Source organism: Prionailurus bengalensis, chromosome E2 (assembly GCF_016509475.1).
Source record: "Prionailurus bengalensis isolate Pbe53 chromosome E2, Fcat_Pben_1.1_paternal_pri, whole genome shotgun sequence".
NCBI classification, from domain to species: Eukaryota; Metazoa; Chordata; class Mammalia; order Carnivora; family Felidae; genus Prionailurus; species Prionailurus bengalensis.
In genome coordinates this window covers 27,722,314-27,748,207 of record NC_057352.1, presented here as the reverse complement: position 1 = coordinate 27,748,207, position 25,894 = coordinate 27,722,314, and the positions used below count along the sequence as shown (strand labels likewise).

Below are 25,894 nucleotides of genomic sequence, written 5' to 3'. Positions count from 1 at the left end.
AGTCTATCTAGGTGTTGGCTTTTGTTTAATGTTTGCATAAGTGTTATGGGCTTCAGATTCTTCTAGTGTCCTTGTTTCTGTCTTTCCTGTTGTCTATGGTTTTTCCAAAAATCTTCTTAAGTGGAATCTGTGACTTGCATCTATTCCAGCTAAAATTCACTATTATTACATCAGAAACCTGTTATTGTGGTGTAAGGTGTGGAGCAGGTGTAGGCATTCTATAATTTTATGATGCAATCCCAGTGTTTTAGTTTCCCTAGGCTGTGACCTTCACAAGAGTTTCTTACTTTTCTTTCTCTCTCCCTTTCTTTAGATGAGATAGGGAGTCTAGAGGGGGCTGCTGTTGGGTAAGTGACTTTCTGCCTATTTGAGATAAGGCTCTGGTAAAATTCTTTTAACTGGAGAATAAGCCTTTGTTATGGAGAATGCACTGGGCATATTTCAAAATGTTACTTTCCCCCCCTCTCTTAGTCAGAAATATGAGGGATTTGTCCTGGCTGTTCACCATGGGGATCTGGTGGGGTTTCTGGAGTTAAAACCCATGGAAGTGTGAGGATAAATGTAAGACTGTGGCCCCCATGATTTTCTCACTCTCAAGCTAGTCCACATTCATCCACATTCATCCTCCAGAAATTCACCAAAATTTGCATTTATTTGTCATATTGAATTAAGACTCCAGTAGCTTCTGCTCCAAGTAAGCTGATTTTGGCTGTGTTTTTCTGTAGTTAACCGTCTCTCCACATTTCAGGACATCGGTTTGCCCTATAATCCCAAATCTCTAATGGGTTCAAAAAATATATTGATTTTTCAGTTTGTTTAGCGTTTTTCTTGTTGTAAGGATGGGAAAGATGACATCTAAGCTCCTTATATGGCATAACTAAGACCAGAGATCCAACAGGTGACTTTCATATGCACCCTGAAGGACTATTTCCCCAATAGTCAAGGTGATTGGTTACATGCAACTGAGAGCACATGGCCTCATCCAGATTTGTCTTCTTTGGACAATGCCTCTACCTTTCCTCCTTTTATTAACACCAGAAATTTACCTACAAAAGGAAGTCATGTCAGAATGTACATTGGTTGTGTTTTGACCACCCAACCATCCATTCACTCTGTCTTTTGTAACAGCCCTCATTTCTCAGTTAAAGGTGTATCTTTTCCCCTCCCCTTCCTCCAGCAGTAATATGTGTGCTTTGGGAAAAGCCAATTCCTCTACTTCCTCCAGGCATGTGACTCTTAACTGGCTGATCAGAGTCATAAGTTTCCTGGGACATAGTGATTTGTTCCTGTGATCCCCCTGGAGCCGATGGGATATGAAAGGAAATATATTGTGTAGCTATGAGCAGGCATTATGGGATCAAAAGGGAGGAGCTTTATGACAATCACACTAACATAGAGGAAGATAGATGTGAGCAAACAGGAAAACCTTGTCCTAATGATATTGTTAAAGCTTTTTCTTCCAGCTGTGCCTGAGAATGCTTAGGTTTATAAACTTTTCACTTACAGGATCTTTTGGTTACATGATATCCTTTTTTTTGCTTAAGCCATGTGGGTTGGGTTTACTTTTGTTGCCGACCAAAGTCTTAAGTGATATAGAAATCTACAGTCAATCAACTATATTAATACTAGAGAATAATGCCTTACCTAAAGAGATGACCTTTTCATCTTTTATAAGGATTTCAGACCTCATAAGGGGAGATACAATTCAAGTTCTGCCAAATACATGCTCACACCCAGGATGACTGTTCCCTATTTTGTGGTACTGGAGTGAGTAGTTGTTTGCTGAAGTATCATATGTTGGGATTCTTTTCATCTCTTTGTTAATTTGCTCTTTATGCAGAGTTTACTGGGCAGTTTCCCCAGGATTCTATTCATTCCTGCATGGGATTTTGAGACAGCTGAGGTATTTCCTTGAAGATGAGTCTGCCTTTCCCTATCATTTTATATCCTTAGCCTCTTCAGACACAGATCTCCATTTAATGTGAGGTTAAGCTTACTCCTACAGCTTTTCCTTTGAGGGAGTCAACTAGAACCATAACAAAACACCATAGACTGGTGGCTTAACAACAGAGCTTTATTTGCTCCCAGTTCTGGAGGCTGGATATCCAAGATCAAGTGTTGGTGGGTTTGGTATCTCCTGTAGCCTCTCTCCTTGGCTTGCAGATGATCACCTTCTCACTCTACCCTCCTGTGGTCTTCCCTGTGTGCATACATCTCTAGCATCTCTCCTCTTATAAGGACATCACTCGTACTGGATTAGAGCCCTACATTTATTACCTCATTTAGCTTTAATTATCTCTCTAAAGGCCCTGTCTCCAAACAATCACTTTGGGGGTTAAGGCTTTGATATATGAATTTTGAGGGGACACAGTTCAGTCCATGACACCACTTTTTAGCCATTCTCAGTGATTTCTTTTCATTCTGAATGGATTTTAGTAGTCTTAGTCAAATAATGATCAAGAGAAGTTCTAATGTTGAAAATGCTATTAAGCAAATAGGTTAAGCATCATCTTTTTCTGCATTGAGCCAGCAGGACTTCATCTTATGGCCTACAGGGCAAATGGAAGTAGGAGACTGGCCTTCGATGGGACAGTTTGTCCTCATTGATCTTCTTTTCTCTCAAGACCATCCACTCCTGTTTTCCTGTGACCATTTAATATCCCCCATCCAGGCTTCCTGCCCCCAGAAAATGCCCCTATGTTCTCAACTGATGCACACCTGTCACTTGAGCCTGCCCTTGACTATTTCTCCCTGGGAAAAGTGATCCTGTAAATTAGTCCACAGAAAGGCTGGTGATGGATAACTGCTTAGGGCACTACCTCTCCCAGGGGCTCATATCAGGAGCCAAATGAACAAACCCCAGTGGTGGAGTTGGAAGCATTGTAGAGAAGCTGGTCCAAGATCTTTTCATTGTCCTTCTTATTATACCAAGAAAGGTCACTCTTACTCACAGATTCTGGAAGGGGTAGCCACAAGACAGGTAGAGACAGCTGAATAAAAGGTCGCCAATAAAGGCATAGGTTTTAATTTGGACATTGGCCCTGATGTGCTCTAAAATTTTGGGAAACCCTTTTTCCCTTTCCCAGCCTCAACTTCTCCACCTTCACAATGGAAAAAAAAATCCTGTCTGGCTCAACTCTCTCAGGACACCAAGAATGAATGCCATAACAGACAGAAAAGTGTTTTAGATGGAAAATGCCATAAAATAAATTCAAGGTGTTATTATTTTAAGGTGCAAAATCAGAACTTATAAAACCAGGCATAAAAATGTCTTGGTAGATATATTTTCATTCTGGAGAAAATTAATGGCTACATCTTGGGCTTGAATTTTCTATAGAACCAGTCCCAGAATATTGGACATGGAAACACTCTTAGCGATATTTAGTTTCTCTTCTTCAGATGAAGAGTCTAAAGCCTAGAGAGGGAAAGGACTTGCTCAGGGTCACATAGCAGGTTAGGGACACATTTGGGAGTGGGGACCTGTAGTTGTGACACCTTTCCTTGGTTTTATTCTTCATTTTCATGGGGAGGGCAGAGAGTGGCTGGGCTAAAACATATGAGCCATCTCTGAACAATACCTGAGAGTTTTAAGGCCTATTTCAGCATCTAAGTGTATTGTCTCTAATGGAGATCTCTGACTTCCAGGCCCAGTGGATTCTCAAGATGAAATTCCTGCCATAATTGCTGACTTCAGCTCCTCAGACCTATAGACTGGCTTGACCCGGAAACTCTACTGTGGGTCACATCTTCTCCACTGGTCTGGCTCCTGTACAGTGTGGCTTGGTCTGGTTTGAGTGCAGAGGTAATTGCAATATATTGAGGTTTGGTATTGTAATAAAAATAGGGGCCATTACAGCTAGCATTTATGTCATTAGTATTTAGTGGTGGTGTGTTGCAGCTTTTTTAGTGCTCATAAAACTGTCGCTGCTTGCAGATATGTCACGGCGCTGATATAAATTTAAAGGGTTGGAAATCCATAAGTCATAAAAACTAGATAGTAAATAGCAACAGAACAGGGTGGACAAGAACTGTTGCATTAGGCATGCAAATGCTTATGGATTTGCATGTCTAGTGCTTGCATTAGCATAATGAGAAGCACATTTACATTACAGATGGACTTGATTAACTAGGCCCTTGTAAATAAAGTCCACTCAGACTAAACAGAGGATGTTTGGGCTCCAGAGAAGAGATGGTTATAGGAGCCAAAGGGCAAGTAGAGCCATTTCTTGCCTTCTTCTCTTCTGGCATTGACCATTGAAAAGTTTTCAGAATCACTGATAATGCCCAGATGGGAATGCTTTTGTACTTATTTGATGTAATAATAACAGCAAACATGCACTGAGTGCTTACTATGTACTGGCCACTATTTAAACATTTTATGCATAGTAGCTCACTTAATCCTCATAATAACCCTATGATTATAATAATACCCATTTTGCAGATGAAGAAGCTGAGATACAGAAAGGATAAGGGAATTTATCAGAGTCCAATTATTAGTAAGTGGCAGAACAAGGATACAAACCCAGGCAGTCTAGCTCAAAGCCTGGCTCTTAACCAGTACACTAGCTGCTTCGTATCCACTGAATTCATCCAGGTATGCAGCTAATGCTATTGAAACATCTGTTACATACCAGACTCCAGGATACTGCTAAAGATAACAGCAATAAGATAAATGCTTGCTATCTTCCTAAAAAGTTCATGTAGTCTAGTTGGAGAAATTTAGAAGAAAGCAAAAATTCTGACATTGTGCTCAAGGAGCTCATAGAAGGACACAGCCTACAGGAAAGGTGGGTCAAAAAAGGCTACTCAGAGAGGATACCTCTTGGACTGAGACTTGAAGTATGTGTAGGAGTCCAAAAGGTGAGGAGTGGAGGATTAGAGCACTTGCTTAGGGAACGGCAAGTGCGGAGCCACGGAAGTGGGCATATTCTCAGACCCTAAGTCACTTCACATGAGAATGTAGGGAACATGTGAACACAAGCCAAAAAAAGAAAAAAAAAAAAGCAGGGACTGGTCATGAGGACTTATGGGACATGATAAAACTTGGAGGGTCAATCAATCATCTGGGCTTATAGCCCTCTCCAAGTAGAAACCTGGCTCCAGATTAGGCACTAGGATTTACAATTCAAATATGAACTCCCTATTTGGCTCCCCAATTCATGAGGTAAACCTTATTCCAAAGTCCTGTGTCTTTTCCATCATGTCATGGATTCATGAACTCACAGAGTTCGTTAGGACAACATGGCCATTCAGACCAGACTTTTCATGGTACATGAATCCTGCCACAAGCTCTTCATTTGCTTGTGAACATTTGCTTCATTTGCTTCTACCTGAACAGTTCCGTCTGCAGTGGGACAGGTGAGGAATTTGAACCGGCTTATTTTGGGTAGCCCAGTTAAGTGAGAAGTCCAAGGGAGTACCTAATATTTTAGAGTGTTATCTATTAAAATTTAACTGTTCTATGAGCTCTCCTTATGGTAACAGCTCCTAAAAGTAAATATACTATTCATTCCAGGTACATTTGAATGGAAGCCTCCCATAAATGATTTTTATGATGGCAGCCAACTTGAGGAATTCTTGAGAGCTGAGAATGTTCTTTGAGTCATTCTGGGGAATCGTGATGGGATGCATTCTATTTTGTACCTCCAGGTAACATGCAAAGTAGATTATTTTAGACTGAGTTTTCCAGTGGTCATTTTCTCCATGACCTGAAACCTTTTATTTGTCTTGATGGTGACTCTGGGGCCTTCATGAGCAGGTGGGAATTGCCATCTTGAAGTAGGCCATAGGTGTCCTGTGAGGATGCTGGTCACGGGTCTGTAACCTGTAAGTGAGGGGCAGAAAGAAGGCATGTGGGAACAGGAAGCCATGAGTGTTTTAGAATCAACAAAACCTCATGGAGAAATGTGGCAGAAATGCTCTAGGCAGAACCTCCTCAAAGGAGCGGTAGAGGCTATGTTGGAGATTCCATAGCACCATGACTCTCCCCAGTCATCTTTCACCCCTGCCCCTGACTCTGGTGAACTCTGGTGAACTCTGGCTAATGCCCATCTAGGTTTCCTCTTCTTCCAGCGAATCTGATCAGGCTGAAGTTACTCTTAGCTGGTTCTACTTTTGGTTGGCCAGGAGCTCCTCAGAAATTCCTTTTCATAGCTGGTGGGAAATCTGGGGTTGGGGCCCATAGGTCTAAGAAACAGAGTGCTCTTGCTTACTTTCTGACCAGGAGAGCCTGGTGTTCACTTCCATGGGTTCTCAGGGCTGGCAAATTTCTGAAAGCTGGACCTTCCTAGAGCCTGTGGGACAGTCTCCTCTGACCTGCCTCCATCCTCCACTCTGAGTCCCTAGCACACCTATAAAGTTGGGTCTATGTAGTGTTGACTGAACTAGAACTGAGGGCTGAAGGCATGGTTTCCTAGGTTCTCTTTTACTTAAAGTTGCTGGACTTGTGGTCCAGTTCATGGATATACTCTTTGTGATAGTATAACCATGTGCCAAGTGACATTGTACCAGTATAGATACATATATCAATATTTTTCATCTTGTGGGTGTATTTACATCAGTACATTTCTCTATGTGTACATACATATATTATTCTGTGTGAGTGTATATATGTGCATGTTTATATGTATATTTATCTCTGCAGATTTGTGTAAGTGTGTATAGGTGCTTATGTCTATGAACATGAATATGTGTACTTACACAAACCTGTGTGTACAGGTGCATCTGTGTATGTATACATCTGAAAATGCTAAAGAGTGTTAGACAGGTGCTTGGGGGCAAAGCTAAGAGATGACACTCTAATTTCTTTCCTGGAATTTTAGAGCCTCTAAGGACAAAATCCCCCTAGAGGAGGCAGCAGCCTGAGTTGTCAGCTGGGCTGTAAATCCCTTTTATGTTGCCCAAGGCCATTGTCTGAGGCACTATTCTTGGCCTGACAGTCTAAGAGATGACAGGATCTCTAAGAAAGTATGGTAAGAACTAAGGGGGCTATTATCCACAGAACAGGGGAATAAAGTTTCCTCTCTCTGAACCTCCCATCCTCACTCACCATGAAATAGAAACACAGGGGCAGAGGGAAAATAATAGCAAACCTCACTGAGCCAAATTTTACATATATGGACTCATTTGACTCATGATGGCTCTATGAGGGCTATTGGTCCCAATTTCCAGATGAAGACATGAAAGCACAGTGAGTTTAAGAAACTCATCAGGATTGGATGTCAAGGCAATATGGCTCCAAATGTACAGGATGGCTTTTATGCACCAAGTTCTGGGATGAACACAGAGCTGAGATTACTTGTTACCAGTGACCAGAGACCATTCCTGGCCAAAAGGACAACATAGTGAAGTTTTTATTTGTTTACAGTTCTTCCCTTCCTTCTTCATTCTTCTCTTTGCTTTGAAATGTCCACACCTTATGCTTCAATAGCCAGAGCTTCTCACTGAAGTGCCATGCTAGAACCTGTTCTCCTAGAACCACCTCATTCCCCAATTGCTTGACTTCAGCAAGATTGCCTGTCTTGGCAGTCACACTCTCACTGACCTGCTCTCTGCTTTTCAAGGTGTTTCCATATTGAGCAAACTAATCAGTGCTAAGGTGATTATGGCTACTAATGAAATTAAATGTCTTACTTCCCCCAGACAGAATGCACTGAAATGTGCTGAAAGTGCATTTCAAGTTCATGAAATCCAATGTCCTTTCTTAGGCTCAGAGAAGGGACCTACCTAAGGGAACAACAGCTAGTAAGATTATGTCTTGGCCTTGAATTAAATTATTCTAGTTTTAAACCCAACACTTCTTTCACTTTACCAAATTCAGGGTTTACAGTTAATCCCAAGGAAATGTGGTGATGGTGGTGCTGCAGGCACTGAGATTAGTCAGTGATGGAGATGGTCTGGTTATAATATAGGTCTCTATCTCCATTCACTATAGGTGAATAAGCTGGCTTTCTCAAGGTGTTGAAATGGGACACTTCCATGACAACTTGCTTACACCTCTCCTGGGTACTTCTCTAAGATCATGAAAATCTCAACCTGAAATGTGACCTTTTGCACAAATTCAAGGTGATAACCAGTGTCAGTCACCTAAGCATCAACATTCTTTCAAGAATAAGATACAGGAAAAGAGGATAAAGAATAACTTTTATTGTGATATTTGGTCTAAATATTGGTACAGGACTCCTGTCTGGAAAAGTCAAGCCAGAGGGCAAGTCTGATAGAGAGAACATAAAGAGCAGATAAGATTTCTGTTGTACACAAGATATAACTATTATATATGATTATTGTGGCAGTTCCCACCTGCCACTGTGAAGCTCCTTGGTAGCTATCCTTGTAATGTTTTATATAAACATGGGTGTCCAAATCACCTGGTTATAGTATCCTTGATTCATTTCCTCGGTGGAGCATCTCAAAATTCATGGCAGAAGTGTCAAGAATCTACAAATTCCAATCTCTTGGGGAGAGGAACCTGGGGGCATCTCCCAATGGTGGGTTCTCTGCTTCTCCTGAACTAACGGCCCAGGGTCCCTACCAGGGTTTAAGGGACTCGAGGACACCAGATATCCCACAGTACAATTGGCTTTAATTGGAGAGGGTTTTCCCCTCTCCAAGAAACTCATGAGCTGCTTAAAATGATTTTCCAAATGTGTGTTGAGGCTGGATTTACGTCTGGGTTGCTGCATATTAAATGCTGATTATTAAAAACATTTGCATGGTGCTTTAACAACGATAGATTATGTATCTGTTACCTAAGTCTCAGTGAAAGCTTTATTAATTCATTATTATTTTATCAACATACAATAAACTGTTCTATTAAATCTAAACTAGACAGATATTTGGGGAGGGATCATCTAAAAGGACCTCAGTTGAGACTATCCCCAGGGAAGGACTTAATGAAGTTTCAAACAGTTAATAACCCTCAGTTCATAAATAAACCATGGGTATTTAAAGACCTGCAAAATACTGAAATAAGATGTTGAGACTCAACAAAGGAGATATGAGAGAGCACCCTCGGAATTCCCCTTCCTTAAAACTCACAGATATAGCCTCTACCTCTTGACAATATTTATTGGGCACCTGGGAATATTTGGCACCCCTGAGGATGTTCAGATTAACTCTGCTCTTGGTCCCAAATTTACTAAGAAAATGGGCAGAGACAGCCTTGAAACAATATTCTCCTTCTCTCAAATAATCCACTTTTGGCTTTAAAAATATTTTGGTCTGAGAGGCGAGAGAGGAGAAAGAGATTCTGTCCTAATATGAGACATGATAATTCCTTGACAATCCTGTATGGTAAATCAAAAGTCAAATCTCATGCCTGCATGCTCTGGAGAAAGGACCAGCCACACCATTTTCAGGGCCCAGCGCAAAGTGAAATGCAGATCTCCTTGTTCAAAAGATAATTAAGAATTTTAAGATGACAAGAGCAGAATATTAACTCAAGCACAGGGGCCCTTCTAAACGTGGGGCTCAGTGTGATGACACAAGCTGAATGACATAAGCTGGTCCTATGTGGATGGCTTCTTGAACAGGGTAGATGGAGGTATAAGAAACAAAGTATGCAAGGTGGGGAAGTCTGGTGTTCCACTAGAACATAGGGAGTGCAGAGGTTTGAAGCAACCATTGTAAGCAGAACAGTGAGCCTATAGCAATAAGTTGGAGGAATATTAAGAGGTTTAGGTGCTGGGTAAAAGGGGCAGGAAGCTATGAAAAGTTTTAGAGTGGAGCAAGATGACCTCAGAAGTTCAAGGTTACTGATGGTCAAAAGGCCAAGGACTGACTCAGTTGGGAAGGTTTCTTCACATTGCAGTGGTCTCTGCTTCCAAACTTTTCATTTTGGGGGCACTACTCAGAGCCAATACTTGGCTTTTTTTCTTTTCAGCTTGTAGTTCCTTGAGTGGTGAACACTAAAGTAGGACTTAGCCCTTCTTAAAGTTGGTTTCCCTGAAAGAAGAGCCTGAGGCACAGAGTTGTGTGTAAGTAGTTTAGTTGTGGGGTGATCCAAGTAAGTAGAGTGAGAAAGCAGGAAGAGAGAGAAGAAAAGCCGGTAGAAGATGTATTACTGAGTGACTTATCACAGTGGGTAATGGGGGTTCAATTTAACTTGGGGACTCTCTGAGGAATGGTGCAGAATGCACTGCAGAATTGTCACTCTGACAAATAGGAAGCTGAGGCATTTGTCCAGACTCTCATGCCACATAGGTTGAGGATGTCCTTTGGAGTTATTATCTAGCATATACTTCGGGGCTACACGTGTCAGTCGCTGAGGGATCTTCATGGATTTAGATAATATTTGAGGATAGAAAGAAATAGAGATTTGCTGAGACACAGTTGAGATAGGATGCTGGCTGTGTGCTCAGAGATGCCCCCACAGCTGCATGGAACTCAGGTGGGCCTAAGGCATTTGTCTGGGATACATAAAATATTTGTAATAAGCTCCTTAGCCACTGAAAAGTTTCTGAATGTCTTCATGGCCCCATCTACTCAGAACTCAGTCTCTGGGGACCCATAGATGAGTTTTTGGGGAGCAGTCGGTTGTCCTTTCTTATGCCAATTACATAGGCAGAGTATGTGTCCTAGATGGTCACAACTTAAAACATAGGTAGACCAGAAAGCTTCCCTGGATGGTACATGGGCCTCTCCTTCCTTTGGATATCTGGAATTCCACCTCTGACTTCTCTGTGAGAGGATTATCTTCTACCAAAACCTTCAGTGGGAATGGCAGCATATGAATGCTGGACTCCTGGCATAATGGGCTGGAAGGCAGACACATGAATTTCCCAATGACTAGCTCTGAGGCCAAAAATCATGACTCAAGAGTACAGGTTATGGAGAGGGGCAGACGTGGGTTTGAATCCTGGTCCTGTCACCTGTTAGCCGTGGAATTTTGGGCAAGCCAATCATTCATCTATGTAGCTCTTAATTAGTTAAGTAGTTACTGAGCATTGACTCTATTCCAGGCATGGAACAAATCCACCTGGAGTTTCCAAGTTAGAGGAGGAAATAGACAATAAAAGATAGGAAAATAATGGATAAAAATGAATTGTTATAAGTCTATAAAGGTGAATCATGTGAAATGATAGAGTATGGCAGGGATGGAGAAGGTGAATAAACTATGAAGATAGTATAATAAGGCTGGGTTTCTTTCTTTTTTTAAATTTTTAATGCTTTTATTTTACGTTTGAGAGACAGAGAGAGAGAGAGAGAGAGAGAGAGAATGAGTGGGGGAGGGGCAGAGAGAGAGAGAGAGGGAGACACAGAATCTGAAGCAGGCTCCAGGCTCCTAGCTGTCAGCACAGACCATGACGTGGGGCTCGAATTCATGGACTGTGAGATTATGACCTGAGCCAAAGTCAGACACTCAACTGACTGAGCCACCCAGGCACACCAAAGCTGAGTTTCTTAATGGGATAAAAGGAGACAACATGGAAAAAGCAGAGGTAAGAGCTTTCCAGGCAGATAGAACAACATGTGTTATGGCCAGGAATAATAAAAAGCTTGCATATTTGCAGAGCCAAGAGGAATCCAGGTTGATGAGACCATAATAAATGAGGGGAGGACGGTCATTAGATAAAATTGCAGAGGGAGGGAGGGGATAGTTCATGTTGGGCATTGTAATCCAAGTAAAGGACTTTAGGTTTTATATTACAGATAAAGGGAAGTCACAGACGTACTTAAATCAGAAGAATGATGTGATCCAATTTTTGGTTTAAAAAAGATCACTCTTAACATAGTGAAGTAACTAATTTGGTGGAAGGCCAAGAGTAGCCATGGTGAGACCAATTAAGAGGATTTCATGGTATTTAAGAGCTGACAATAGAAGTGAGGATGGAGGGAAGTAGGTAGAGTTGAGGAATATTTGGGAAGTAGAGTAAACCAGAGTTGCCAATGGGTTGGATGTCAGGGAAAGATAGAAGTTTCAGTGATGATTCCCTGGAGAAACAATGGTGTCATTTATTGAAGTGAGTAAAAATGAGATAAGAACATGTGTGAATATGTGTGTGGGAGATCAAACAGTTGGACATTTTGAGTCTGGGATGTCTATATGGTATGTAGGCTGAGATGGCAATTTGTTGTTGGCTCTTTGGGTCTAGACTTTGATGAAGACACTTTGATTGGAGACTAAACTTGAGAGTCATGGGCATACAGATGCTTTCTGAAAGCCTGGGAAAGATGTAATCTATAAAGTGGGGAAAGAAGATCTATCTGCAGTGGGGTACCTGGATGGCTCAGTCAGCTGAGTGTCTGACTCTTGATTTTGGTTCAGGTCATGATCCAGGCTCTGAGTTGGGCTTCATGCTGAGCATGGAGCCTGCTTGGGATTCTCTCTCTCTCTCTCTCTCTCTCTCTCTCTCCCCCTCTGCTTTTGCCCTTCCCCTGCTCACACACACTCTCTCTCTCTGAAATATATTTTGTAAAAATGAAGATCTATCTGTAGAGTCAGACACTGCTCAAGAAGCACAATTACTTCTCCCCTCTCCCATGCCTGTTTTCCTTCCATCATGGGAGCTAGTTGGGTGGCCCCCTGGAGGCTTTCACAAAGGCCGGAGTGAGGGACACAGCCTCAGAGTCATGGAATAGAACAGTCTTGGCATAGCTCTAGTTACAAGCTAGCCTCACATAAGCCTCTTATTCCTGAGCAACATGATGCACTGGCTTGTGCTAGAAGACTCATAAACAAGATGGATGTGAACCTTTGACACTGAACTCATTCTCAAGGTACAGGCCACATTGATCCATCTTTCTTTCAATGCTGTGAGCTGGAGAGGAGAGGCGGGCCCTGGTGTCAGGAATCTGAGCCCTACACGCAAAGCAACTGCAAGCCCATTTGAAGTAGTTGTGACAAAAGGCCTTGGTTGCTAGGAAGAAGGCAGTGGAGAGGCTCACATAGGCTGTTTGCCAGGGTGGATTAAATACACATTGAAATATGAATCATTGGAGGCCTTTTAAAGACTGTCACCTGACATACAGAAATCGCATTTCTTTTCCAGTGGAAAATGGCAGCAAGCATCAATTGTTAGGGGCCGCCACATGAATGGCAGGCCTTGTACAGTGCTTTGTTCTGTGTGGAACATTTCTATTGCATAATGACAGTTTATGCACAATGTCGGCAAATATACACAGGCAAAACCACACATGTGCACGTGCATGCGCGCGCGCACACACACACACACACTTTGGTTATTCAACTGTAGGTATTTTAGAGCTTCCTTTGAATTATTATTAAGAGAGAGGATTTAACTGCCTTTGCCTAGCTCTGCAAAGTGTTTCTAGGACTGAAGAGTTTTCGAGCAATCATATCAGCCTCAATCATAATATTCCTTTATGTTGGGTTAAGATTCCCAGTTCTGGTTTCCAATAGACTTGGGTCCAAATTTTGGCCTTACCACTGTGATCATGAATGAGTTACTCCCTCTTTCTAGGTGTCATACATTTCCTTATTTCTATAATAAAATTATAATATGCTGTCAGAATGTACAGGATTAGTGGGAGTGGTAAGATGTTTAATGCCCAGAGAGCACTTAGCAAAGAGCCTGAGATATGATAGGTACTCTGTGAGTGCTCTCTGTCACTTGTTTCCTAGACTCTGACTTGCAGATGAGATCATGGAGATCACTAAGGTTAAGTAAGTCACTGAAGGTCACATAGCTGTTCTGGTGTTAGAGACTGAATGTTTGTGTCCCCCACGCCCAAATTCATATGTTGAAGTCCTAACCCCCCAAGTGATGGCATTGGGAGACAGGGCTTTGGGTGGTAACATTTAGGTTAGATCATGAGGGTGGGGTCCTCATTATGGGATTAGTGGTTTTTTAAAAAATTTTTTACATTTATTTTTGAGAGACAGAGCACAAGTGGGGAGGAGCAGAGAGAGAAGAAGACAGAATCCAAAGCAGGCTCCAGGCTCTGAGCTGTCAGTGCAGAGCCCAATGTGGGGCTCAAACTCACAAACGGTGAGATCATGACCTGTGCTGAAGTTGGATGTTCAACAAACTGAGCCACCCAGGTGCCTCGGGATTAGTGGTTTTACAAGAAGAGGAAGGAAGCAAGGGCTCTCTCTTTCTCTCTCTCTCCCAATCTGAGCACAGTATTGAAGAAAGGTCATGTGAGGACAGAGAAAGGAGTCAGCCATCTGCAAGCCAGGAAGAGAGACCTCACCATGAAATGAATCAGGCTGCACTTTGATCTTGGACTTTCCATCGTCCAGAACTGTGAAAAATAAATCTCTATTGTTTAAGCCACCCCATCTGTGGCATTTTGTTATGGTGGCCTGAGCAGATGAAGACGTGTGGTAAATCCCAGCTGGAATTCATATTCTGGCTCCAAATCTAGGTACAAATCTCATACAAGTCCTGGAAATGGGCTCAAAGCACCTGCATGCAGAAACGCAATTGGGAAGCAGGACTATGTTTTGCCTTATTCTGGGCTTTCTTCTTGCTTTCCATGGGGTTCTGCATGGTAAGATGTATGGTTTCCTGACCCAATGTCAAAATACCCAGATTATCAGGCTTGGATATAGCATTTTTACTCAGCATTTACTTGATTCACATTTATTTTTCCATTCATTTATTCTTTTAGTACATTTTTTATTCAACCTTAAATCACTCAGCATTTATTGAGCACCAACTCGGTGCAGGATCTTTGCAAAATAAGTGAAATGTAATCTCCTTGCAAACTCTGTGTGTCAGATGGCTTTGGATGTCCTATGTAACATGTTCAGGGCATGAGGCATTTCCTCCCCATCTGCTCCCCTTCCAAATCCTTGCACCATATACACACCAGATCATGCCATGAATGCAACTTGCTTCCTTTCTGGCATCTGGCTCATTTCTGCAGCCTCTGGACTATGACTATACATATCAGTGCCTGCCCTTCTTGCCCAGCTTTGCCCAGATCCCTGTATTTGTTTCCTATCGCTGCTGTAACAAATTATCACAAACTCAGTGGCTTAAAACAACACAAATTTGTTGTTTTTCACTTCTAAAGATTAGCTGAAGTATGACAAAGATCTCACGGTGCTTAATTCAAGGTGTTGATAGGACTGTATTCCTTTTGGGAGGCTCCTGTAATAATGCACTTCCTTGGCCTTTTCCAGCTCCTAGAGACCACTCACATTCCTTAGCTCATGGCCCTGTCTCCCATCTCCAAAGACTTCAACATTGCCTCTCTCTGACTCTTCTGTAGTCACATCATCAGGAAGGTTCTCTTCTTTTAAAGATTCATATAACTAGATTGGGCCTTTGGATAAGGGGATAATCTCCTTTTGTCAAGATGTTTAACCTTAGTCCCATCTGCAAAGTCCCTCTTTGCCATGTAAGGTAACATATTCACAGGTGTCAGAGTTAAGGCATAGGCATCTTTGGGGGCACATTATTCTGCCTACCACATGCCTCAGCAGATCTCTCTGCGCAGGGCAAGCACCACCTGATGGGTTCAGAGCATCTGCCAGGCTCTGGCAGGCCTGCAGGAGGGTTTTATGTCCCAAGCTAAGAAGAGCAATAAGTGTTAAGTTCAGGTTCAGCGCAATGGATGGAGGCTCTCCAGTCAATCAAATTATAGTTCAATCAGTTCATTTTAATCACTCCTCTGGAGAGAAGTAAAACTCTGCATTGAGGAATACACAGCAATTTTATTGATGACAAGTTTAATTGTTTCATTTTTCCTTACTGTCTCTAACACAGCCGACTTTTAATCAGTGGGAGCTGAGATTCTAATGAAGTAAAGTCCACTTTTCCGCAGTTCACAACTAGCTGGAAATAATTGGGCTGAGACTCCCATCCAGACACTGCAGAGCCGCTGGCATTTTCCTGAAAACCAGGCTTAATTGCTTTGCTGATGTTGTTAAGTAGTCCTGAGGGGGTGGAAGTAGTAATGCTGCCCACATATGCTGGGAAACAATACCCCAAAATGTCTTAAAAGGGTCCACAAAGTCTGTCCAACTGGTAGCGAGGAAGAAAAAATGAACTGGAGTGTGTTTTCTGCAGGCAGGGGCCTGGGGGAGTATGTGGGAGCTGTGATGTGGATGGCTGCAATTTGACAAGATCAACAGCAACGCCTTTTTCTTTCCTCTGAAAGCTAAGCAGGATTCTGAGTGCAGGTGTGTGTGTGTGTGTGTGTGTGTGTGTGTATGTGTGTGCGCGTGTGTGCACATCTGGATTTGTGCGGTGTGGTTTCAAGGAGAGATCGAGATTTTAGGCTGCCTTTGGCCTCTGAAGGGGGCGGGGGGGGGGGCGCGTAATGGAGGATTCTAGTGTATATTGTCTCAGCCCTGAGAGGTGGCAGGGAGATTGGCTAGTCTGGAGAAATTCTAGGATCACAGATACAAGGCTTGGAAGAGGCAGAGAGATTCCTTCCTTATCACCCACAAAGCCCCACTATTTTACTTGATGGATGGTGATGATAATAGCAATAGCTGCTAGGTTTTGTTCACTTACTATGTGGACAGAGATTTGGGTTATGCTCTCTTTTATTCCTCATAAAAACCAATAAATCAGGTGCTATTATTATCTCCTATATTCAAATAAAGAAATCAAAGCACAGAGAAGTCCCAAAGTTTGCCCAAAGCCATAGAGTTGTAGGATTTGAATCCAGATCTGCAAGACACTAGAATCAATTCTCTTAGCTCTTATATCACATTTTTTTCAGTCCTAACAACAACATTAAAAATAGATAATTTTTTATTGAACATTACATGTTCCTGGCCTAGTACTAAGCACTTTCTGTATCTTATCTCATATAATCCCAAAAGCAACCCTAGAAGGCATGTTCCCACTTAGAGAACAAGAATAAGGGAATTGAGGTCTGGAGTGAAGGACACTATCAAAGGCCACTCAACTGGGACTCAAACATAGGTCTGTCTGCTTTGAGAGCTTGTGATTTTATAACACAGCGCTTTGCTTGGGAAAGGGTCTAGGTACTGAATGAAGATTGATATTAGTGTTTTCTCAATCTATCCAAATACTTAATTCTATGGTTCTGGGTCTGGCTGAGATGGCTCAGGACTTGGGCATCTCTTTAGACATCTGAAGAAAGAGAGGGATGAAGCCCCAGAGTCCTCACCTAATGACCACGGTTTTGGAAACCCAGGTTCAGTTACTACTTCTGACACTAGACTTGGGAACATAATTTAACTTTGGTAAGCCTCCATTGTATTGTCTGTATTTTGTGAAGATTAAGTGAGATCATGTATTTATTCTTTTATTCCAGAAATTTTTATTGAGCTTCTTACTCTGTGCCAGGAACTGTTATAGCCCTAGGAATGCAACAGGAAACAAGGCAGGTAAAGTCCTTGCTTTAGTGGAACATAGATTCTCATTGAGAAGTCAGATAATGAATAAGTAAGCAAGTCAACAAAGAAGAGAATTCTTACTTGTGACCAATTCTACAAAAAGTACGATAGCAGAGGGAACCCCGAGGAGTGGAGGAGTGGAGGTGGTCAGGGAAGGCCTCTGAAGAGATGATATGGAACCTGAATTACTGACTGGAGTCAATCATGCAGGCATCTTGGGGAATAGCCTTTTAGGCAAAGGTGATAAAATGTGCAAAGATCAGAGGCAGGAATAAGCTTGGTGAGCAGAAGAACAGAAAGAAGGCCAGAGTGGCAGGGGAGCAATAAATAAGAGAGAAAGAGGAGGACTATGAGGTTGAGAAAGAGGCAGTGAACAGATCATGCAGGACCTAAAGGAACGGGCCATGGAATTTGAAGTTAGCTTTAATGTCAGTTGGAATTCACTCCAGGGCTTTTAGTAGCAGTAGAGACAACCTCTGGTTTAATTTCTAAAAGGCATTTCAGTTGGCCTGAAGAGGCAAGTTTGGAAATAAGGAGATAAGTTAAGAAGCTTCCACTGTAGGACATCCTGACATCTCAACAAATGAGAGATTGTTATAATAATTACCATCCCAGAAAGCAGTTAGCACTTGAGGAGATACATGGTTAAGTGTATAGGTAGCAGGAGAAAAAAAGGTCTGGCTAGTCGAACCAGGTCTGTAAGACGAACATTTTGTAAGACAGGTATTTATGAATCATTATGCTTTTTAATGAATTGAAAAATGGTGAGTATGGAAAACAGAAAAAAAAGGAGCCCAGATGATAAGGACAAAACACAAGTGATTGATCAGCCAGTTTGTTTACAGCAATTATGACTGTGTGATTGCAGAGTCATTTTAACAATAAATAACCAAAAGGGGACCTTGAATGGGTGGACCTGAGAGAAGGCAAATATCAAATTCCCACTCTCCAGGCAGAATCTCTGTATTTGCCCACACTCCCCAAAACACATTGCTGGTGTCTTGGAGTCAGAAAAAAACAGATAAATAAACTTGTGAAGAAGGTTATGTGAGGTGTGTGTGTGTGTGTGTGTGTGTGTGTCTGGGTGGGGGAGAGAGGGAAAGAGAGACTTCTTTGCCTCATCTCAAGTCATGGTGGTATTTTTATTTGAATTTTATTTTTCTGATGCTGTTAGATAACAAAGGGTAAATTAAAATACAATAAAAATTATAGAGGGAACATGGGAAAAGAAGAACGACATTCTCCTGGCATTTGTTTCAAGGCTGCAAAATGTAGAGTGTCTTGACAGCATAGAAAGAGATTTTTCTCCTTTAAACCAGGTGTTGGAAAATGTGCTTCATTTAAGCAAATCAATATCTTTAATTTCAGCCCGTTGCTCTGGATTTAGTGCCCGATTTCCAGGGAAATGTAGAAAGAGTCAAGCCTCATAACTTTCTGTAGTTCCTATGAAAAGAAAGCAGAAGACCAAGGGTGTCACAGTGGCTATTTTTAGAACTATTTTAACTTCTACTTCTTGGACTTCCTGTGAAGTCATAATGTGTTAAAGGAAAATAAGGTAAAGAAAGGGATAAGAAGCTCTGAGTATGGCCGGTGTAATTATAAATATTATGGCTTGAAAAGGCCTCACTGATAAGGTGACATTTGAATAAAGACATGCAGGAGATGAGATGAGCCAGGTAGAAATCTAAGGGAAGAGAATTCAGGCAGAGAGGGGAAAGAGCACAGTTATGTGATTGGAGCAGGCTTCAGGGTTTGGGGAGTTAGGAGCCATGTGTGGCTGGAGTGGAGAGAGCAGTGGTAGAGTTCAGAGATATGAGTGGCTGGATCATGTGGGGCTTTGTGGTTCATTTGAAGAAATTTAGCGTTCATGCTGAGTGAGATGGGGAGCTCTCAGAAGGTTTGGAGCAGAAGAGTGACATGATCTACCTTACGTATTGACAAGATTTCTCTGATGCTCTGTCAAAAATTTCTCAAAGTGGAGCAAGCTAGAATCAGGGAGAATGGAGGGATCATGGTGGGATAGACCAGAATTTGAACCAGTGAAGGGCACCTGGGTGGCTCAGTCGGTTGAACGCCCAACTTCGGCTCAGGTCATGATCTCACAGTTTGTGGGTTTGAGCCCCACATTGGGCTCTGTGCTGACCGCTTGCTCAGAGCCTGGAGCCTGCTTCAGATTCTGTCTCCTTCTCTCTCTGCCCCTCCCCCACTCATGCTTTGTCTCACTCTGTTTCTCAAAAATAAAGAAATGTAAAAAAAAAAATAAAAAAAGGTTTTGAACCAGTGTGAGTGGCAAGAAGTGTAAGATCTTGTTGTTTCATTGAAGTACAATCAACAAAATTTGCTGATGGGCTGGATGGGGATATGGGAGCACCAAGCATGGGGAACAAGAGGTTAGGAGTCTAGTCAGGACATACAGTTTGGAATATCTTTTATACATACAAGGGGAGATGTTGCAGAGGCAGTTTTATAGATAAGCCTCAAGTTCAGGATAGAGGTCCAGTCTGGAGATACAAATTTGGGGGTTGTCAACATTTAGGAAGTTATGAGACTGCATAAGCCCAGTAAAGCACTGAGGATATGTATTAAAGAGAACTTTAAAACTGGGTTTAGAGGTCTCTTTTGAATTTAATTGTCTTAATTATGGGAGAATTAAGGCAATTGAAGGAGATAAAGGAGTGATTGAAGGAAGAAACTGCTGATTCAAGCTCTCATGTTGGATTTACATTTCTGCAAGTGTTTCACTTTTTTTTCATGCAGTAATGCCGGGGATCCACCCATCTGTCCATCCATCCCATCCATCCATTCATCCATCCATCCTACCTTCCACCCGTCCATCTGTCCATGCATCCATACATCCACCCACCTGTCCATCCATCCATCCATCCATCCACCCATCCATCCTACCTTCCTCCCGTCCATCTGTCCATGCATGCATGCATGCATCCATCCATCCATCCTACATTTTTCTTTCATGATATATGTGAAAAATCACACAGCATTTTACAAAAGAGATTTGCAAAAGAACTTTGTCTCTATTCACCTAGCCACCCAACTTCCTTGGTCTCAGTCTCCCCTTTAATCAACTGAGAGAATGGTCTAAAATGTTAGTTTTGGACATTGTAGAGATGTTAAAAAGCATGCCTACTCTGATGTTCTGTAGTTTCAGGGCCATCAGAAAATTTGAGGGTCCTTTTCTGAGTTATCTAACACAGATCCAATTGGATAAATATGGCAAGAATTGCTCTTAACTTCTTACTACTTTATTTCTGGTTGTTCATGAAAGGGCACACATACAAAATAATACAAATCCTCTGAGTCCACTGCTTCAAGGTTCCCAAGTCCATTCTCATCCAAATTCCTTGAGCTTCTCTCTGATCTGAGGATGACTTTGCTGTATTGAGGTGCTGACACGCAGATGTTGAAAGGTTTGCTGAACAGGCAGTTTGGGGAGCAGAGTGTCACATTGTCCAGGGGCAGAGCACAGGCAGTTCTCATTGGGACCACTTGCTGATGGATGTTCGCCAGTTGGCTCATCTCTTCTTGTGATATTGTTATTTTAGAGACAAGAAAAGGCCAGCAGGTTTAAAAAATATGTATCTTAGAAGTCGTCTTTGTCATCGGTCAAGTTGCGACAGCCCTTATCCATATGCATGGTAGAATACTAACTTGTCTCTAAGTTCAATCTCCTAGTATCTCTTTTGGGCAACACAAGTTCTTCCACAGACATAGACCAAAGACCCTTATCACTGCCCTGCCCCAAATATTTGACCACATTTAAGGCTTAGAACTTGGATTTGGGTTTTTTTCTTGGGATCTTCTTATCCCAGGTTTACTCAGTGATAAGAATCATGTTATCTTTATGTGAACTTCTCTCTGCCCTTCAAGCCATCTGCTCATTGCTAGTACAAGTTATTAACATTGATGACCACACCCAACATCTGGATATATCAATCTTAGCTTGGGTCACCTTGATGGCTCCAGTTATTGGTAATGTGTTTGAAGCTTTGGCATGAACCAGGGAAGGCGTGCCTAAACATTGGCCATTGGCTTCCAGGCAGATACTGGGCCTCTGGCCATGAACATCTTTATTTATTATCTTCTTTTCAACTCTCTCAGGCAAAGCAGTTGTCATAATAGAGTAGGTGCAATTTATTTTGGTCTTGGCAAGGCACTGCCCCCCTTCCCCAGGCTTTCATCTTCTTCCTCCCTCTTTCTTTGACATTATTTGTCAAATGATCCAAAGGTAATTTTTAATACCTTTGCATCACATTGGAGCTAAGTTCTGCTGGATTATTAATGATTAAATATTTTCTAGTCATCCACCTGCACAGTCTGTAACAAATTATCCCAAAAAGGAGATTAATTCCATTACGATTTTGAATAAGAAAATGACAAGAGAATGCCCTGCAGTCTTTAGAACTGAACAGTTGCTCCAAAAATCTCTCATATATCTGGAAAGTTGTTGGTTTTATAAAAGACTTGAATCTGTCCTTCAGAGGTCATTTAGCAGGTATTTATTGAGGTCCTGTTGGATATTAGCCTGGTGTGGGGTACTGCAAAACCTGGTTAATTCTCAGAACCACATGGGGAACTTTGTAGAAATGTTCACCTCAGATTTACTGAATCAGGGTTTTCATAAGTGAAGCCCAGAAATAGGTATTTTTGGAAGGCTCTCCAAGTAATTCTGATGTAGCCAGTCTATAAAACTGTTTTGGAGTCTCTGCTTTGGAGGATGTAAGAAGAAGGGAGGCAGACTTCTTACCTAAAGAGGGTTTATAATCTCATAGGGTTCTGGGATTTACCCAGGATGCATTATCAAGTAATGAAAGCCATTTATAGTTTAGGATGAATGAGTTTGCTTCTCAATAAGATAATAAAAATGTTTTGTAAACTGTGAGTCACTATTAGAAGCAGACAGTTCAGAAGAGAGAGAAGACTTGGGATGGTTTTATGAGGACATAGGTGAAAAATAAAACTGCCCATTGAACAGAAGTGGGGTGATAAGTAGATAAACTTGCGATTATCCAAGTGCATGAGGAATGGAGATTCTGATCAATTGATCTCTATCTATCTATCTATCTATCATCTGTTGGTTTTTATGTCAATCTAATCTAATCTATCTGGATTTGGTTATTAAATTGGTTTTGATTTTGTTACTAATGGACTTTCTTGCACACATGAGGTGAAAAAAGGTCAGGCATCCTGTTTCAGTCCTAGCTCTGTTTTGCCTGCTTTCTGACTTTCTGAATAAGTCTTTCCATCCCTCTAGGTCTCAGTTTTCCCATCTGTGAAAGAGAAGATTAGATTTGATGACCTCTAAGGTCAATTCCCACCCTAACATTCTACGAAAATATGAGTCCACTTTCCTGCCTTAACAACAGTCTAGTGGCTGTAGTGGAATCTTTCTTTCATACCGACGGATCCAGCAGGACCTTAAGTCGTCATCCTGAATGTTAGCTCCCATTTATCGAGAATCAAGGTGGGAAATTGAGCACTGAACAATCTATGTAAGTTTATTTGTTCTAAAAAGACTAAATGTTAGCTCTGAACTCATTTGTATCATCTGCTTCTCTCTCTCAAGTGGATAGAGGGAGCAAAAATACTAATATCTTGAGTAATTATAGTGAATGGATGTTATACTTAATTTGTAAGGCATTCTACTCATTATTATCCATAGTAATGGAGAGAGCAGTCTCATTTACAAATAAGAGCTTCTTGAGCACCTATTATTGGGCAAGTCTCATGCTAATTCATATTCATTTGTGTACACCAAATTGGAATGCTCTGGAAATTTTATTTGTTGCAATCTTGCTTTTGTCATTATGTCAAATAGACAAGTGGTAAGAACCAGCTGTGTTCCCTGAGCCACCCAGTATGATGGCTTTGGGTTTGTAGCGGTAAGGGAGCTTCAGGATGGGTATTGGGCCATTTTCTTTAATGTCTTCCATGTGGGCTATTCCCAGTAGCTCATTTATGCCTTTGGTCTAGCTACCCACACACTAGAAGGGATCCTTTTTGCCTGGCCAAACCCAGTTACTCCTTATCACTTAAAATCTGTACCCTTTAAGAGTCTCCCTGGCTCATTTCATCCCCCTTGTCTCAGATCTCACTCTACTTTCTGCTATTTACTGAGCACTTAGTGGGTGCCAAACACTCATATAATATTACTTTACCTCTAATGGAAGCAACGGGATGTTATTCACATTTTTCAGAAAAGAAAATTTAGAGACACTAATCCATTTTTATGGGATCCCATAGCTGTTAGGAGGTGGGGACGAGAATGAAATGCAAATCATTGTGAGTTTTGGCCCCTTCACTCTCCTGCCACCTCTTAACTGGACCCTCATTTTCTCAATAACTTCAGGCATCTCGAGTTTATATTGAGCCTGATCCATAGGAGTTTGGCATACATGAGAGTCACCACTCATATTTGTCTGTCCTACAGCTCTGAGTCAGTGTTGGTTCAGTCCCTTTCTTAGCAGACACTTGTAGAGTTAAATGAAAGTAGTACATTTCACCCTCCCAGCTGGTGCCTTGCCTTAAGGGCTGGGACAGGAATGTGTGGAAGTCTTCTGAAGCCCATGCCCTGCCTCTCTCCTACCAGAATTATTGGGGAATTGGCCCCAGGCATCCAATGATGAGAAGCCTAGGAATGAAAGCACCAGCTCCTGAACACAGAGAAATTAAGGACCTGTCCCTTAATAGGAAGCAAATTATTGCTGTCTGTCTTTGTGTGCAATAAAGAGGGTGGGTGGGGAAGGGAGTGATCATTTCTTTGAGTAAGAAATAAGACATCAGAGCTTACCCAAAAAAATATCTCCTTTTTTCCTATAGAATTAATCTAATCATCTAAAGAAAATTTTACTTATTGGGGACAAATTATTCTAATGATTCAATAATGTCTCTTTTTCTATTTTTTTTCCAGATAAAAGAAAGACAACCCTACTATGGAGAGGAAATTAGCTACAGATATTAAAAGGCCGAGTACAGCTTCTTTGAGCCATGAGCTTTCTAGCAGATATTTATGATTTGATCCTATGCAAATGTGAAACGTCTATGGACAGGCTGCTTTAAAGATCACTACTAGCCCAGCAACTGCAAAAATGTTGAAAACAGCACTTTAAGTACTTTGTGTTTGATGTTAAGTTATTGCTAATTTTTTGGATCTGGGGAAGTTCCATTTCCAGAAATCAGATACAGTATTATAAGAACACAAGGGAATCATTTCCAGCACTATTTATATAAATGTAAGGATTCAACACAAATGCAAATTAAAAACTGCCTCCTTAGAGTTTGCTTGATTGTGTTCACAGAGAAGCAACCACCTCAAACCTGCTAGGGTTTTTGCTTGTTTTGTGTTTGCCATAGAAACGAACGCTAGACCAATTGTGCATCAGCTGCCTGAAAAATGCACTAGGGCTGTATTTTGCATTCAAGACAAACGATGTGTCTTTTGTTTTGCATTTAAAATAGGAATGTTGCATCAATAACCCCAGCCTAACCTCACCCAGTACCTGCAAGGAGAGAGGGGAAGGCCAGCATAATTGAGTATGTGGCTTCACCTCTAAACAAGGCACAAGGGCAAATGTAGTTTTACCCTTGTGAGGAGTTTCTGGAAGGAGATGGTATTTTTTTCCTTACGCGTGACTGCATTGCTTGGTTGAATTCTGTGGCTTCATGATGCGGGCCAACAATTTAGAAAGTGGTCTTAAAGCCATGGTAACAGTGGAGAGGCTGTCAAAAGCCACAGAGAATCTTGACCTGGTATACAGTAAGACTGAGGGTGTTTCAACTGCATGGCATCTGGTTACAGATCATCTCTTTGCACCCTGTGACAGCACTGTCTGCTAAGAAAAATAGCTTGCTATCTCCTTCCAGCAAGTGAGAACCAGGGGCCCAGAGAGGTGAAGAGACTGGCTTACAGTTCACACAGCACATGTTGAGGGTCGTGGGGAAGGGGCTCTCTGAATTAGCACTGAGGTCATGTTGCTGGAGCCTCCACACCTTCGTTCCACTTTGCCTGGTGTATGAAGTAGTAGCCTTCCCTTTACTGTTATTTGCTTGGGGTGTGGTTTTCACTCTTAAACTCAATGACCTTGAATCTCTAGAGCGTCCTGGATAAAACCTGATAAAAAGTGGGATCAAAGGGTGGTGATTGGGAGATATGGTGGATAGATTTTGGCTTTATGGTCAGGAGATTTGGGTTGCCTCTTGTGCAACCTTTGGTAAGATATGTAACTTCTCTGATCTTGGCACTTTCATCATTTAAATGGAAACAATAAATGTATATCTCAGAAGAAACAGAATGATATACATTAAATATACAGTAGTCAATCAATTCCATACTGTGATTTTCTTCAATGGCTTAATCTAAGGGACTTGGATGACGACAAAATTATAATCACCACAAATGCAACTTTTGGGGTGTTATTGGATGCTCACACTCTATCTCATGGGTGGCTGCTTCTTTCCACCTCAGCTGAGGCATAAAAAAAGAATTTCACAATGGGGGAGACTGTTGGTGATACTTGTTTAACCCAGCTTCAGTTTGTGTATGGGCTCATTGAAGGTCAGAGATAGGAAGGGAAACAGAATATAAGTGAGGGGAGA

General features: G+C 41.7%; 1 long non-coding RNA gene across 2 annotated transcripts; it reads left to right on the top strand.

Annotated features, from left to right (window-relative positions):
* The first annotated feature begins 262 nt into the window (after nt 1-262).
* LOC122495176 lies at nt 263-24,575 on the top strand. 2 transcript variants are annotated; one of them, XR_006300356.1, is made up of 5 exons: nt 263-347; nt 3,646-3,802; nt 5,516-5,649; nt 17,203-17,275; nt 24,210-24,575. It is a non-coding gene; the product is annotated as an uncharacterized LOC122495176 (long non-coding RNA). The 2 variants fall into 2 exon arrangements; XR_006300355.1 differs by lacking the exon at nt 17,203-17,275.
* Nucleotides 24,576-25,894: the final 1,319 nt, after the last annotated feature.